The sequence below is a fragment of the Carettochelys insculpta genome, chromosome 2 (genome assembly GCF_033958435.1).
Source record: "Carettochelys insculpta isolate YL-2023 chromosome 2, ASM3395843v1, whole genome shotgun sequence".
NCBI classification, from domain to species: Eukaryota; Metazoa; Chordata; order Testudines; family Carettochelyidae; genus Carettochelys; species Carettochelys insculpta.
Genome location: NC_134138.1, coordinates 166848171 through 166864748, shown reverse-complemented (window position 1 = coordinate 166864748; position 16578 = coordinate 166848171). Strand labels below are relative to the sequence as shown.

Here is a 16578-nt window from a genome sequence, read left to right as displayed (position 1 = left end):
GAGGATTTTGCCCTTAATCTGCCTATTACTGGTAGCAGCTATCACCATTGCAGGAACTTGAGCAGGGGCTTTCTACATTCGGTAAGCAACCAGTCTGAAGTTCTGGCAATTCGGGGCTAAGCTGCTTTAAGAGAAAAGCTGGTACTTCAGAATTTCCAAAAACGGAATCCAAGCACCAAGCGACAAAGACTTCAAATCTTGCCAGCATTGCAGATTTGTGTATAAAGAGAAGCTGGCTTTTCCTCAAGCTGTGACAGTATCAGAAATGGTCCTCCCCCGCCTCCCAGGGCGCAGCAAGCAGCCAACCTCTGCTTTGATAGTCAACTTAAAAAAGGCAACAACTATAACTGCAAAAACAAATATAAGAGTGTTGATTGGCAAAAAGTCCATTGGCAGAATTTTAGACTAATTACCGTGAAATGTGGCAAGCAGTTATGTACATCCTCCTAGAGAAAGTAATCTTAATGTTGCACATGGTGGTGATGTAGTGGATTGGTCCCAGGAGATAAGAGACACTAGCAGGGGGAAGCAGTACCTTTTATTGGACCAACTTCTGCTAGCGAGAGAGACAAACTTCTGAGCTACACAGAGCTCTGCTTCAGGGCTGGGGAAAATTCTAACAGTGGCACAGCTGAATACGAGCTCAAACAGTTAGATTAGCATAAATAGGTAGAAAATGTGCTGAGGGACCATTCAAGGTCAAGTGGTCCTTTAGCAACCCAGTAGTCACAGGATATAAAGGGGAGGGGGATTATAGAGAATTGCAGTCAATAGTAAATCCAGTGTCCTTATTTAACCTCATTTTTAGTGTCTAGTGAAGTTATCAACTTAAACTCCCAGCTTGGCTTGTGAATTTGGTGTGCAGGCTTCCTTTCAGGATGAGGGCTAACAGGCTACCTATGGAGTGATTGCTTTGTGAAAAGTGCTCACTCACAGGTGACAGGGTGCTTTTGTCCCTGGGTGAAAGCAGATACAGGAATTATCCTGGTGCACCCTGTACCAGGCGAAGCATCCTTAGCAGGGTGGTGGCTCTGGGTCCCCAGAAGGAATAGGGCCTTGGCCAGAAGAGGAGAGGCTGGAGCAGACTCTCTCAGCCAAACCTTCATGACCAATGGCCCAGATCTCTGAGACTGCAATGGTGGAAGCTGGGATCTGTGGGGCTCCCATGGCAATTGGGACCAGGGTTCCAGTCACTGCTATGGTGGTCGGGATCACCAGGTCTCAGAGCAACTGCGGGCTGCTGCTCCTCCACTGTTGGTGGGCCTGCCAGTAGGACCCAGTAGTGCTGCTGTGGGAGCACGTCCATGTCACTACCCTTTTTTTCCCCCAGGAAAAAGTAGCAGTGAAGCACGGCCAGGGCAGCTGTGCCGGATCCTACTAGCTCAGGGAACTAAATGCCGGCCCTGTGCAGGCCGATTGGGCGGCCAGTTCTTACTGGCGTGCTGCATCGGCCCACACCAGCCACTTTCACTTCGATCACTTCCTTGCGAGAGTTCACTGGAGGGCTTGGGGATTGTTTGCTTTCACTCACATACGCGTCACTGGGGTGTTTGGTGCGCCTGGATGCGGAATACCACATGCTGTGATAAGCATGTATAGGAGCAAAGGGTCTCACCAGGTGCACTGTGGGGGCTGTTGAGCTCTGCAGCCGTGGAGATGTGTGTGCAGGTTTGCAGCTGTTGGTCAGGCAGGATCTGGTGAGTTGGAGCATCCTGGTCTGTGGGGAGCTTGCTTCTGATGCTGACCACGCAGAGGCTTGGGAGCAGTTTGCAGGCCAGAAGAAAGGGCTCGGAAAAGCCTTCCTTCAGTCTGAGTCCCATCCCATGGAATACAGATTGTAGTTGTTTTATGACACCTCATCTGGATTCCAGGGTAGGTGACAGCTGGAGGCAGGCAGGCAGCATGAGGGGCTATTTCTGTACTGAGGCAGGTTCTCCTGAGGTACACGGGTGGCCCATTCTGTGATGCAATCTGCTTCTCTGGTGGAGTGTCCTTGCTAGGTGAAGCTGGTTTTGAATGTGCTAAGGTGCATTTTCTGGACTTTCTTCTCACAGCATATTCTGTGGTATCTGAATGCCTGGCTGCAGATAACATATTTCTTGATGCATTTGGGGTGGTTACTGGACACATCAATTAACACACTCAAAGCTGCTTTCACCAAATGAGGGCACCACCAGAGATGCAGCTCGTGTCACAGAAAGGAACACACAAATGCCCCAAGAGAATCTGCTTCAATATAGAAATAAATCCTCCTCCACCCACTTTCTCCTAGTTACCATCATCCCAGACTGGAACCCACACATGGGATCATGAAACAACTCCAACCTGTACTCTGTGGGGACACATCCTGAAATAAATCTTTCCTGAACGTCCTCTTCTGACCTTCAAACAGTCCTCAACTTCTCCAAGCTCATCATCAGAAGCAGGATCCCCACAGACCAGGACTCACCAATACAAAGCAGCACCAGACCCTGCCAAAACAACAAATGTAAACCCTACAGCCATATCTCCATTGCAACAATGATCAACACCTCCCACAACACACCTAGCAGGATCCAGGAGCCCTACACATATGTATCACACTAAATTACCCCATGACAAGTATGTGGGTGAAAGCAATCACCACACTCTCCAATGAATGCAGAGAGGGAGCTGATAAAAGACAAAATAACCACTTCCTGGGTGGGCTGATACTCTTCACACAGACATCACTCTGTATCTCACCTCTCAGTCCTCAGCCTCATGGAAACCTGCACAACATATTCAAAAGATGAGCCTGTAAGCTTAAATTCAGAACTTTGCTACTGCTAAAAAAATCATGAGCCAAATACACTAGATTTATGGCTTACTGCAACAATCTGCAACTTATTAACTACCCTCTATGTCCCATGGTTATGGGATGGTAACAGGCCACTTCACTTTGAAGGGTCCCTTAGTTTAGCGCAAGTAGCACATATTCTATGGTTCGATCATGGGTTCAGCTGTTCCTTCGAATACCTTTCCCAGACCTAAAGAAAAGCCTTGTTTGGCTCACAAGCTTGTTTCTCACCAAGAGAGTCAGTCCAGGGAAAGTATTAATCCCTCTGTGCCCCGCTTGCTCCTGTGAATAATTTTAACCTAGGCCTGCTCTACTCAAGAGTGTTAGATCAATGTAAGACAACATACTTTGAACTAATTATGGCAGCATACATGCTAGAGCCTTCCACCTGCCCTTGTAAGTGCCCTACTACACAAACAACACCACCACCTGCACAAGGGGCTGTTTTGGCAACAGACTATCCCTGCAGATACTCTGTTACTAAGGTCTATTGGCTACCCTTCTTGTCAATTTCATGACTCTATTGGAGCTGTGAAACTGACAAGAAAGTCAGCTCCCAGCTGCTCTCAGGCTGCAGCCCAGTCTCTGCTCCAAGACAGGCTGCCACCCAGTCTCATTGTTCACATTGCCCTGCTGAAGTTGGTGGATGTGCTTCCGATGAGAACGTGTACCACCAGCAGGAGAACAATGATGAAGTGGGTTTTACCCATGAAAGCTCATGACCTAATAAATTTGTTAGTCCCTAAGGGCACATCTACACAGCAAAGTTATTTCACAGTAATAGCCCTTATTTCAAAATAACTTTGCTAGTGTCTACACAACACAACTGCTATTTTGAAATAGCAGTTGGCTGATTTTGAAATTGGTAAACCTTATTCCATGAGAAATAGTGCCTATTTTGAGGGACTGAGTAGACAGGGAATAGTGCCTATTTCGAAATAAGCCATAGGGAGGCCAATGGCTCTATTCAAAATAGGTTCTATTGTGTGTAGCTGCTCTATTTTGAAATAGCTGGATGCTTTTTTGTGGCTGTGTGTACACTTGCATTCCTCTTTCGAAAGAGGTATGCAAATGAGGTAAATCAAAAATGCAAATGAGGCACAAATTTGCATATCCGACACCTCAGTTGCATATTCTTATTTCAAAATAGAAATAAGAAAACCAGTGTAGAGACTGTTCTTTTGAAAGTAAACCCCATCTTTGAAAGAATCCTTCTTCTCTTTTTTTATGGGAAGAAGGATTCTTTCGAAGATGGGGTTTACTGTCACAAGAACAGTGTCTACACTGGTTTTCTTATTTCGAAAGAAGCTATTTTGAAATAAGAATATGGAACTGAGGTGTCGGATATGCAAATTTGTGCCTCATTTGCATTTTTGATTTACCTCATTTGCATACCTCTTTCGAAAGAGGAATGCAAGTGTAGACACAGCGGCCGTTTCTACACATGCCACTTTCTCTGAAAGTGGCATGCTAATAAACGGCTCAAAATATGCAAATAAGATGTAGATGCAAATTCCCCACACCTCCTTAGCATAAGGTCATGTGATTTGGAGTCCAGAAGACATTCTTCTGGACTCCAAAATGCCGTTTAGAAGCTTGGCCCCTGGGGGTCTTCCGGAAGGAAGTCCTTCTTCTGGAGGCCCCTTCGTCCCAAAAATTTTTGGGACGAAGGGGCCTCTGGAAGGAGGACTTCCTTCCAGAAGACCCCCCAGAGGCCGCGCTTCTACACATTGTTTTGGAGTCCAGAAGAATGTTTTCCAGACTCCAAATCATGTGACTTTATGCTAATGAAGATCAGGGAATTTGCATCCACACCTCATTAGCATATTTTGGGGCGTTTATTAGCATGCCACTTTTGGAGAAAGTGGCATGTGTAGAAACGGCTGCTGTGTCTACACTTGCATTCCTCTTTCGGAGAAAGTGGTATGTGTAGAAACCGCCAGCCTGTGTATAGCAATGTTATTTCAAAATAAGTTGTTACAGAATAGCTCTTCTGGAATAGCTATGCAATGTTTACTCTAGTCTCCGTACAAAAGAAATAACATGAATTAGACATTCTGCACCTCTGGAATCACGTGCAATTGCGCACGAACATTAGGGGCACTCGGGCATTATTTCGGGAATAGCTTATTTCAAAATAACACTGCTGTGTTGCCACACCCTCAGGTGCCACAGGGCTGCTTGTTTTCGAAGGACAGTGTGGACATGAGAAATAGGCACACCAAACAGTAAGAAAAAGAACAGGGAGTGGAAGTGTGTGTTATCAAGGGCCTGTCTGCACTATAAATTTATGCTGACCTATGTGAGCTCAACTTACGGCCACTGCAGTACTGTCACAATTATTTTCCTTACAGTTTGATATGCCTATTTTTCACACCACGTCTCTGATTGTAAACTCTGTGTGGTTGTGCGCCCCTGTGTGCTGACGTGTAATGTAAGGGATTTGAGCATGCTTCTGAGTGCCGTAAAAACAAGATGACATTCTCTTTACCCTCTGTACAGTCAACTCTGATTTTATTTCATTTTTTAAAATTTGGCTTGTCTCTGCATTTTTTCTTGTTCATGGCCTTGATTCAGTGAGAGTTGGATGCTGCCCCAAATATTTTACACACTGATTCCTTTGGTAAGGATACTTGTCTGTTATAAAATGCTTCCTGATGCGTTGTCTGAAATTTTCCACAGTGCATATAAATGCAATTAGAGTGCTTATTTATTACCAGCTGCAATAATAGCATAATGCTGCAAGTGAAATTAAGCTTATGCATTCGAAATGCTAGGAAACAGATCACTTATTGATTTTAAGAAATCGTAACTTTTATTACATATAATTGCTTTCCATTTATAGCTCCTCATGTGCTTTGCATACTGCTCAGCTCTCACTACACTCTTTGTTAGTTATATCTGTATTACTGTACTGTCTTACAGAAGAGGAAACTAAGAGAGAGGCTGGGGTATTTTGTTTTAAACTCTATGGATTTAGGGGGAAAACACTCAAACAGCACATCAACTGCAGCACTGAACAATAGAATAATAAACTAGAGTATTACATATGTGATATAGTAAAAGTTAACAATCCCCTGCTCTTTAGATTAAGTGCCTTCTCTCACAAAGCACCCCCTGAAGGACTCACTAACAACATTTTTATCTTCTATCAAGGTCCTTATATGGCTCCCATCAATGCAGTATCTGATTTTATTGTAGCTATGAAATATAGAATCATAGAATTATAATATAGAATCAAAACCATGAAAATCATGTTTGCTTATATTCTGTGTAAGCCAAAGGAAGCAGAATGAGAATTCCAGTAAGTTCCAATTAATTTTTATAATAGTGGGTCATTCAAGCTGTATGGGACACCTAATTTATCAGAATCACACTACAATTATTGAAATACATTTTAAACAAAATATTTATGGATAGCAAAACCTTCTGAGACCAAGACCCAAGAAAGATATTGCTTTAGTTGGAAGATTGAGATATTTTACCCACATACATCACAACCAAGTAAAGAATGGTACAATCCCAATTTCTTTTTTTCTTTATGTCACCTGTAAGAAATAAAAAATCCAAAGCATTTTCCCCATTCACAAAAAAAGAGAGCGCATTTTAATCTAACTAATATTTAATTTAAATGTTGGAAAACAATAAAAGAACAAATGTCAAGTCTCCTTTGCAGAGTGGACGAGCTCTCGTGTTACAAGCTTCAGCAACAACAAGAAGTTCTGTGGCACCTTATAGATTAACAGATATTTTGGAGCATAAGCTTTCGTGGGCAAAGACTTGCTTCGTCAGATGCATTAGTGCGGGCGGGGCAGGGTTCAGAGGAGGATTTAAAGAGGGGGACTCAGTAAAGGGGAAGGCCAGAGCTGACAAGGTCTATTTAGTCCGGGTGGATGTGGCCCATTATCGGCAGCTAATGTGGTGTTGTGAAAATCAAGAGAGGAGAAATCAAGTCAGTTCAGTCATGAGGGATGTGGCCCATGGCTTCAGCAGTAGTCAGAACAAAATTGCTGGTGTCTTTGTTCTCAAAGGCAAAGTTTTCTGTAGCTCTGCACTTCTCTAGCCACTTTGTATAAGCAGGGTGTGAGATGCAGTGAACAGAATTTGACTCCTTTGTTGTACTTTCTGCACAGGTGTAACTGAAAACTTAGGACAGAAGACAGAGACAAAATATGAAGCAGTAAACAAAGTTTTTCAGAGTTTCGTAGCTGTCAGGACCAAGCGGATTAGCAAAAAGTCTTCAACTGGCATCCGATATCAGCCCAATGCTGGAAACCGCAAGCTTCTTGGAGAGGTGGATTGCCAGCACTGATGGGAGAGCTCCCTGTCATCAGTAGAGCATCTTCATCAAAGTGCTGCTGCAGCACAGCTGCGTCGTGCTCCTGAGCTGTTGGGTGAGTATATTTGTCTGGGTGTAAAAGCGAGAATGGACACAGACAGAAGAAAGACAAAAGCCTGTAAACAAAGTGTGACCCTGGATAAATCTAGAGAAAGAGCTCTTGAGTTGCTGTGTGAATTAGCCCAAACGGGAGGTTCTCGGAGTGGCTCAAAAGGTGACTACCTCTGAGGCAGTCATCTGCTGGGTGACAGGCCTGGAGGAAAGGAGTGACCCATTTACAGGCTCCATTAATGGTGGTGGGGCAGAGGGTCCTCATGCTGGGTGGGACTCTTGTGTGCTCAGGTGAATGACAGATCTATAAAATTGTCTGATGTGCCTGAGTCCTCCAGCACCTCTGGGTTGTGTCAAGCTCCAAAGGAAGCCAGAGAGGGAATTGGACACACATTGGAGTGGGCTGCTGGGGAAGGGGAAGAGCACCAAACCAGCCCTGATCCCCCGGTTGGACTAGGGCTTCCTGTTCACTGACCCGGGTGCAGATTAGGCCTTGTTAGGGGAGCTTGATGCAAAGCATTCTGCTGTCTTGTGGTATAGGCATAGGAACAATGTCTGGGGTTGATTCCTCTCTAGGTGAGTAAGGCGAGGCCAGACCTGAACAGCTTGAATGGGTTCCAAGAGTGGAGAAGAGACTAGTAATGCGGGGAGGGACATAGCAGCTGGGCTGGAGGAAGCAGGCCAAAACATCTCTTTTCTTCACTCTGTTTGGAGATGCCACCATAGATCTTGATGCACAGGTCAACTGAGGCAACAAGGCCAGATGGGGATTCCACCCATGCCAATTCATCTTTAAAATGATCACTAATGCTGAGCTGGAATCAATGTTGGGTAGCCTCGTTCCATTTGGTATCTACTGCTCTGTGCTGGAGCCCCGCAGCATATTTAGCAACTGGCCAGCATCCCAGCCTCAATACATGAAGTGCACTTTTGGCCATAAGTTCATGACTTGGGTCATTGAAGATCACCACCAGAACTTGAACAAAGTCCTCAAATTGTCCCAGAGGTGGACCTAATTATCCTGGGGTGGAGACACCTGAGCTAGGGCCTCTCAAGTAAGTTGGTTGATAATCAGTCCTCCTAAGGCTTAGTGTTTAGTGAGATACAAAGGCATGTGTCACAAAAATAGGAAACTATGAAATTTGTCTCGAGTGCCACTGAACTTGTTGGGTAGGAGGAGCATGAAGGTAGCATGGCTTAAATTTGCAGGATTACGTTTGAGTAGGAGTCACGCCAAGTAGCTAGCGCAGGAGCTGGTAGTTGGAAATTGGAGCCCTGAATCAGAGCTGGAAGCAGAGGTGAAGTGCCAGTGCCGGAGCCAGAGTCAAAAGTCAGGAATCAGAACCAAGAGTTAGACCTGAGTTATCTGGAGTGAGGCAAGTCAGAAGCAAGGATCGGAACAAGCAAGCAAGGATGGGAACAAATGTGGATGAATGCTTTGAGCAGCTGCTAGGCTCATGAGCTGGTCTCCCTATTCTTCCAACAAACAAGCAATCAGTGACACCTGGTGTGGGGGTTCCATGGGGGGCCACCAGCCATGTGCTCCTGCCCTACCCTGTCCTCACTGCACCCCACCTTTGCTCTGCTCATGCCATGCCCCCACCTGGCCGTCTTCTACCCATGCCACACCCTCTCCCTGCTCCACCCCCCTTATTCCTCCAGAAGCACCATGCTGCTCCCAATGAGTGCTTGGAAGTTCGTGCTGCTCTCTGGCCATGCTGCTCTGGGGGAAAGCAGGGACTGCCCCTGCACTTGCCAGACGCAGCATGACACTGACAGTGAGTGCAGGAGAGTGGACGCAAGGGACTGTCCCCTGTGCACTCTCTCTGCATCGCCCCGTAAGCAATGAAGTCAGTCAGGCAGCCTACTGCAGGCCAGCTGTGATAATTAGGTTGGCTGGAGACTGGGTGTGCAACAGGCCCAGACTGGCAATTCTTGGCTCCTCCTGCATTCAGAGACGTAGAACTTAGTACATGCCTTGTAAATAAGTGGGACTGCATCAAAGAAAATATAATTTCTGCTTCCAGCTGGAACATCCCCAAGCCCTGAATTCAGACTAGCGCTCAGGTCGAAAAGAGTCCACATGATACAAATAAATTGTGATACTGGTGTGATTATACCTGACCATCTGAGAGTAGCCTGCCTAACCTACGTTAGAGCAGCAGTTCCCAACCTTTTTGCGACGGTATCCTATTTTGACAATTCAGGAAGACTTCATGACCCAAAACAATTCAAAGCTGGGGGCGGGGGATGTCCTCCCATTTTTTTTATAAATCTTGATTCTCCCCCGGCAGGCTTAAACCCCTCACAGCCCCAAAATGCCCCCTCACCTACCTCACTTGAACGCCACTGATCCTTTGCCAGGACACCACCACCTCTAGATGGCTCTCCCTAGCCCCATTACCCTCTGCCCCCACTGGCAGCACAGGCAGTTCCCTGCCCTGCTGCACTGAAGTGGAACTCAGTTTAATTGGTTTAATGGCCAGAGCCCTCCTGCCTGCCGTTAAACCAATTAAACTGAGTCCCTTTTCAGTGTGGCAGGGCGGGGACTGGGAGCTGGTGGAGTGATTGGTGGCAGTGGCAGAAGCTGCAAATGGCTCCTTAATGAGCCACATGCAGCTTGGAGCCACCCAGCCGACAACCATTAGAAAATCTAATGGTGACCCATGTTTGGGTCCTGACCCATAGGCTGGGAATCCCTGCACTAGAGTGACAGTGAGTGACGTAAGTAAGAACTTTACAGTTGAATCTAAGTTTATTAAAACAAACCCTTTTTGTTTCCCCCTGCAAATGATTCATTTACAATCGAAGCAAATAAAACCATTTTGATTTGCTGCTAATGGAGAAAGACATAACACTTTTTCAGTGAATTTGATGAAAGTATTGCTGTGCAACAAATTGTAAGCTAAACTGCCTAACAATCTATTAATCAGAAATGTGAATGTTTTTTCCCAAGAGTTGGCGTTTCACTAAATAAACATTCAGCATAGGACTAATTGATTCAGGATGGCTTCTGTTGGATAATTATGTTCAATAATGGTCTGGATACTAATTGGGATCAATTGTCACTTTAAATCAAGTATAATAAGTTTCAGCTGCATACACTATATAAACTGAATATCTGGGGGGGTGGGGGAGAAACCACCACCAACCATCTCATTTTCAGACAGCTTTGCTGCTCATGGCTAAATTTTAATAGTGGATTTTAAAGGGATGCTTCCCAGCATTCTCTCTATTTTTTTTTTACCACCGGGCCGAATAAATTTTGTTTCATGCACCAAAGCCTGTGTAGATGTGCACCACCAACAGACACACATTGACTGGCTGTGGGTGGCTGTGGGCACTCTGCCAATCAGCTGGGTGGCATCTGAATCTCTCCTGGGTGGTCGTTCAAGCACTCAGCTTACAGGGGATGCTGGACACATATTATGAAGGATAGTTCCAATAACTTTGCACACACAGTGCCAGATTCATGCACAAGCTAAGAAGGGTACATTGTAGGGCCTCAGATTAGGAGGAGCCTTTAATAGAATAATACACATTTTTGGTAATGCTATAGGGCCTCAAACGACATATTTTAGGGCTTGATCGTGTCTTAATCCAGCCCCATGGACACTACTTTGAGAATGGAATAACTAACCTGGGCTGTGGGCTTTCCTATTGCCCCACAGCTGGATTTAAATGATACACTGGACTTCATGGCAATTAAGAGTAACTTCTCTATATACACATCCATGGCAACACTTCCTCTTCAGGTGCTGGGTTGCAGGTAACAACCAGCTCTTCTCCTGCACTCTGAGAATGCCATACCATGCTGGGTCAGCGAATCATGACTCAGCATGATGATGTAACACAATTGCTGCTGTCAAGACAATTCATTTCCTCCACTTTACGTGCGTCTAACTATTTAAAATGACAGTTCTCCTTTGAGACCCTTTGTGAGGACTCTCACGCATACAATGGTGATCATGTAATGAATCACAATGGAGTGCGCCTCCACGCCAAGAACCAAAACCTACTCCAATATGGAATGCCACTACCAAAGCTGGATGCAATATTGGGTTTGATTCTCCTGCACCTTTCATGATTTCTGACTTACATTAGTGTGAGTGAAGAGAACCAAGGCTGTCTATGCCAGCTATTTGGCCCCAGTGGTATCTTTAACGTATGTGTCCTTACAACCACTATATATAAAGTAGGGAAATACTATTAGCCCCAGAAGCAGACAATGAGCCCAGAAAAGGTAAGTGACTAACCCAAGATCACCCAAGCAACCTGTGAACAGTGAACTGACGGTCGGTATTCTAAGTCACAGGCTTTCTCGTCACAAGATCATCCTCGCTCCTGAATGTTCTGTATATGTGTAGAGCCTTCAAAACTGGATGGGAACAAAACATATTGCTTTCCCTTTTGTTTTTATTTCCATTTATTGAGACTATCATTTCCTGTTTCACAATCTAAGATTTATTTATTAAGTTTAGTGTCTAGTTCTTACGGTTCAAAGTGAACCTTCAAATCATGAACACATATAACTGGTGCAGTCTATTCTTCATGCACTGGTAGCAAAGTAATTGTAGGGTTGTCAGCTCTCCTGACTGGCTGCCATTTGCTACAATGGCATCTGGCATGTCCAGTCCAGAAGAGTTGGCGATCCTAAGTAATCATTCATAAGAGCTGCCCCCATGAGGTGTTTACTCTGAAGCCTAATTATGAGGCTTTTACTGTCAATATTGCTAAATATTTCACAGCCAGTCAAAGCGTGCAAGTGAGAATGAAGCACAGCCTTTCATTAGTCTCTGCTAGCTCTCTGATGGCTGTAGCAACATTTGGCAACCATATTGCATGGCTGATCCGTATGTACTTCATATGCTCAGTCTAAGCATTAAAAAAATTAAACTGTTACCTCATGTATTTTGCAGATCTGTGACATTTGGATTAGAATGACTTTCTATAAGAATTTCATATACTTTTCACTCCTTTCAAAACAAAACCATCTATGGTGCTATCATTACTGTTATTTATCTCTGATTTATCTCTCTCTTCTCTCTGGCCAAAGGAAATGTGAAACAAGAGTTACAACAGCTGAATTTCTTTCATTCCTCTCTGAGGCTATGTCTACAAAGTGGGTGCTGTTTTGGGATACAAATATATCCTGGAATAGCTGCCTGGGTCTATGCAATGTGCCAGTAGTCTCAAAACAGTTTTTGAGAGATCATGAGCGTGCTATTCCAGCATTCCTGTAAACCTCACTGCAGGTAGAGTTCAGGGATCCTCAAAATAGGCTTTATTTTGTCATGTGGTACCATTTAGACATGTTTAGAGATGTTTATGGGAGGACCCTGATTAACCCTTTCATTTCTGGTAGGGAGCTTACTGTGGCTGGTTTTCCAGGTATCCAACTATAAAATGTTTTCTAAATCACTGGGTGTGTAGCTATCCTGTTTTTCAGAAGAATAGTTTATTTGGCCAGTTGTTTGAGAGGGAGAATCTCATATGAACATCCATAAGAATGCATTGTATCATTATTTAGTCAGGTGAGGCCTAGGGACCCCTCGTCATTGTCAGGGCCCTACTACTGTTTAAGTAATTGTACAAAGGCAGAAAAAGACAGTGGTTGACTCAAAGAACTGGCAATAAAACAGATGACACAGACAACTAACTGTTGGGGAGAAGGGATATAATATGCAAGCAGAACAAATTTTAAGGTTTCAGGGAATGGGTAACAGCAACTAAAATTATACTGGCAAGACCCTAGAGTTTTGTCCATAGTTGTTTTTATTTGTTTGTTTGCAGGCTAAGCTGATTCATGTAGCCACACAGGCTGGGCCCAATTAATACCACAGTTAAGTGATATTACTTCAGGTATGAATGTAGCTCACTGTCCCCTTGTTCTGGAAAACAGTATCATGAGCTCAACTATGGAAATGACACCTAACACATATATGCTTTCTAAAGCACTGATCACTAGTAGGTACAGAACAAGAAATGTGACCCATCTTTCTGGAACTGCCTTAGATCTCAGCAGCAAACAGATCTTTATTTAAAAGACTTGTCACTGTCTTGTGAAATATTTTTTTAACCAAGTCATTTCTGTTAATGTAGCTTATTTCCGAAGTGCTAATGCATTTCTCCAGTACACACTTTTTACATGATCCAACATTCTGCATACAAGAATAAATAATATTGGTTTTACAGTGCTATTTATGGGGGAAAAGAAGTAACCTGACCACACTGAACAGTCCCTTGAAAACCCATCAAACTACAACTTAGGCTGGCTACCCCTTCAAAACAATGCATGTTCTACATTAACATATGATAACTTACCAAGTGGTATGGGCTTCAACTAGGAAGGGCTGAGTTCTGAAAGGAAGCAAAATTGAAGATTAAGTGAGTGAACTATAGTAAATAAAATTGTCAGACACATAGATAAACATAATTTGTTGGAGAAAAGTCAACATGGTTTCTGTAAAGGGGAATCATGCCTCACTAATCTACTAGAGTTTTTGATGGGGTCAATAAGCATGTGGATAAGGGGGATCCAGTGATACGGTATACTTAAATTTCCAGAAAGCCTTTGACAAAGTTCATCACCAAAGGCTCTTCAGTAAAGTCATGGGATAAGAGGGAAGGCCCTCTTGTGGAATAACTGGTTAAAATCTGGGAATCAAAGGGTAGAAATAAAGAGTAAGTTTTCAGAATGGAGAGTGGTAACTCATGGTGTCCTCCATTGGTGTGTACTGGGACCAATCCTATTCAACCTATTTATAAATGATCTGGAGAAAGGGGTAAACAGAGAGGTAGCAAAATTTGCAGATGATACTGAACTGCCCAACATAAGAACAAATCAGACTGTGAAGAGCTTCAAAAAGATCTCACACAACTAAGTGATTGGGCAAGAAAATGGCAAATGAAATTTAATGTTGATAAATGTAAGGTAATGAACATTGGAAAAATAATTCCAACCACACAAAATGATTGGGATTCATTTAGCTATAACCACTCAAGAGAGAGCTCTTGGCGTCATTGTGGCTAGTTCTCTGAAAGCATCCACTCAATGGGCTTGTCTACGCTTGCCCCCCAACTTTGAAGGGGGCAGGCATATTAATCAGGGTGATGGGAGATTACTAATGAAGTGCTGCGGTGAATATGAAACACTTCATTCGGCTAATTCTCCCCTGCGGCAACTTCGAAGCGTCAAACTTCGAAGTGCTGGCATGCCTGTAGCCCCTTTACTTCTCAAAAGTACAAGCTACACGCATGATGGCACTTTGAAGTTTGACGCTTCGAAGTTGCCAGAGGGGAGAATTAGCCTAATGAAGTGCTGCATATTTACCGCAGTACTTCACTAGTAATCTCCCGTCACCCTGATTACCATGCCCCCTTCAAAGTTGTGGGCAAGTGTAGACCCAGCCAATATGCAGCAGCAGTCAAAAAAAGCAAACAGTGTTAGGAATCATTACAAATAGATAGAGAATAAGACAGAGAATATCATTTTGACCCTATATAAATCCATGATACATCTTGAATATTGCATACAAATGTGATAACCTCATCTCAAACAAGATATATTGATAATTACCTGTTGTGTTCATTCCCTCTGGCGCATCTGGCGTTGGCCACTGCTGGAAGACAGGATACTGGGCTAGGTGGACTTGGTCCGGCCCAGTATCAATGTTCTTATGTTTTTCACTGCTTCGTTTCATACCTATAAATAGAAGAAGGCATGGATTCTTTCTTGAAATATGTATATTTTTCATTTATTTCAACTATGTTTATACTCATCCTTTCATACTTTGTGCAAGCTATGCTACTTAATTTATAAACAAAAAAGCAGTCCTGTAGCACATCATCTTTCTCTCCTACTATATTTGTATTCCTGGTTATTCAGGTGCTTCTGTCTGACAGAAGGGAAAGAGACAGTTTTCAGCTGAAGACAAATCAAGCAATGCTTCAGATGATTTTGGCCACTGTGAATCATGCAGAACATAGACGATAATTATAAGGAGACTAACATCAGTTCACTATCTGAACACTGCACTGACAATAGGTTAATAATATGCCACTTTCCCTGTGCTGTCAAAATCTTTGTCATGGTAATAACCCATTTTCTCTTCTTGTTAATTTCTCTGTCCTGAGGATGAAGTGTCAGAATTAAACATCGCAGTGGAGAATTGTAGCATTGTGCTAGTGATACTGCCATATTTGGTATTTTGATTAACTGGGCATTCCACTAAAATTTGTGTTAAATTATCATTTTGATGAACAATTGTGCTGATGAAGGGGGATAGGATGACAGGGATGGAATGGAAAACTCATGGCTTCGTAACGATTTTAAATCAACCAGATACAGTTGGACGGCTGCTGTTTGAATTCCTCCTAACTGCCTTATAAAATTTAACGAGGAGAAGCTGCCCTTATCCAGGAGAGTCATTTTAAGATACAGCTCAGATCAGTTTTCTGGATTGCTTCTGAGCTGTGACTGTTAATCAAATCTGAATTGCATGATGAACTGAGTGGAATTTATGTCAGATGACACCAACAAATCTTGCAGGTTCTTTGGAAGTGGTTTGGGGACTAAAACTTCTCCCATCAGTCTTTCTTTCTGTGCATCTAATTAAAAATATGTCACATCTATAAAAAGGTATTGAAATTAGGTGTTACTTTGACCCTCCCCAATCTTCAACCTAGCCCACTCCCATAGAATCTCATTGCCCTCAGTCAGGTTGAACCTCTCAGGTGCCCGTTTAATGACAGCAGGGTTCTTATCCAAACCAATGGGAGTTTTATTACAGATTTCATAACAAATTCAATAGGAGTAGCATGAAGCCTTTGGATTTTGTTGGCAGTCCCATGAAAACATGTGATGTGAGCAAAAGGAGACTTCATATTGCCCCTTTCATTGAATTAAGCAAAACCAATTACAGGTTGAACTTCTGCAATCTGGTATTCCCTATAGGGCCATCTCTTGAGGGCACAAGTCCCAGGCAAGCCTTCCTCCACGGCCCCAAGCTTCATCCCCCCTCCACCTGCATCTGCACTCTACCCCTCCCCCGCACTCCACCCACTTGCCTCTTCCCCACTTAGCAGCATGAGCTACTCCATCACTTTTTTCCCACCATGCCGTGCTTCCCTAAGCCCTGCATTACCCTGGCGAGTGCAGTGGGCTGGGACTGGGTTGGGATGCTGGTAGAAGGTGTGAGTGATGCAGGCTACTGCATGCATCTCTCTGTTTCCTGAGCTCCCACCTCCGCAGTGAGTGCAGGAATGGAGGGCAACCCCTGCTTCTGCCTTGCACCAGCCTGCTCCCAGGTAATCCCTCAGGCTGCCTTGGGCCTCCCATGCTCCAATCACTATGGATGGGATGGCTCCG

General features: G+C 43.9%; 1 long non-coding RNA gene across 1 annotated transcript in view; it reads right to left on the bottom strand.

Annotated features, from left to right (window-relative positions):
* Nucleotides 1-13532: 13532 nt before the first annotated feature.
* The window catches only part of LOC142009652 (uncharacterized), a 134799-nt gene continuing 131753 nt past the window's right edge, over nt 13533-16578 (bottom strand). Inside the window, exons 2-3 of the long non-coding RNA XR_012644537.1 lie at nt 14788-14913; nt 13533-13568 (exon numbers count right to left, since the gene is read on the bottom strand). This is a non-coding gene — a long non-coding RNA (uncharacterized LOC142009652). The remainder of the gene's footprint in view (nt 13569-14787; nt 14914-16578) is intronic.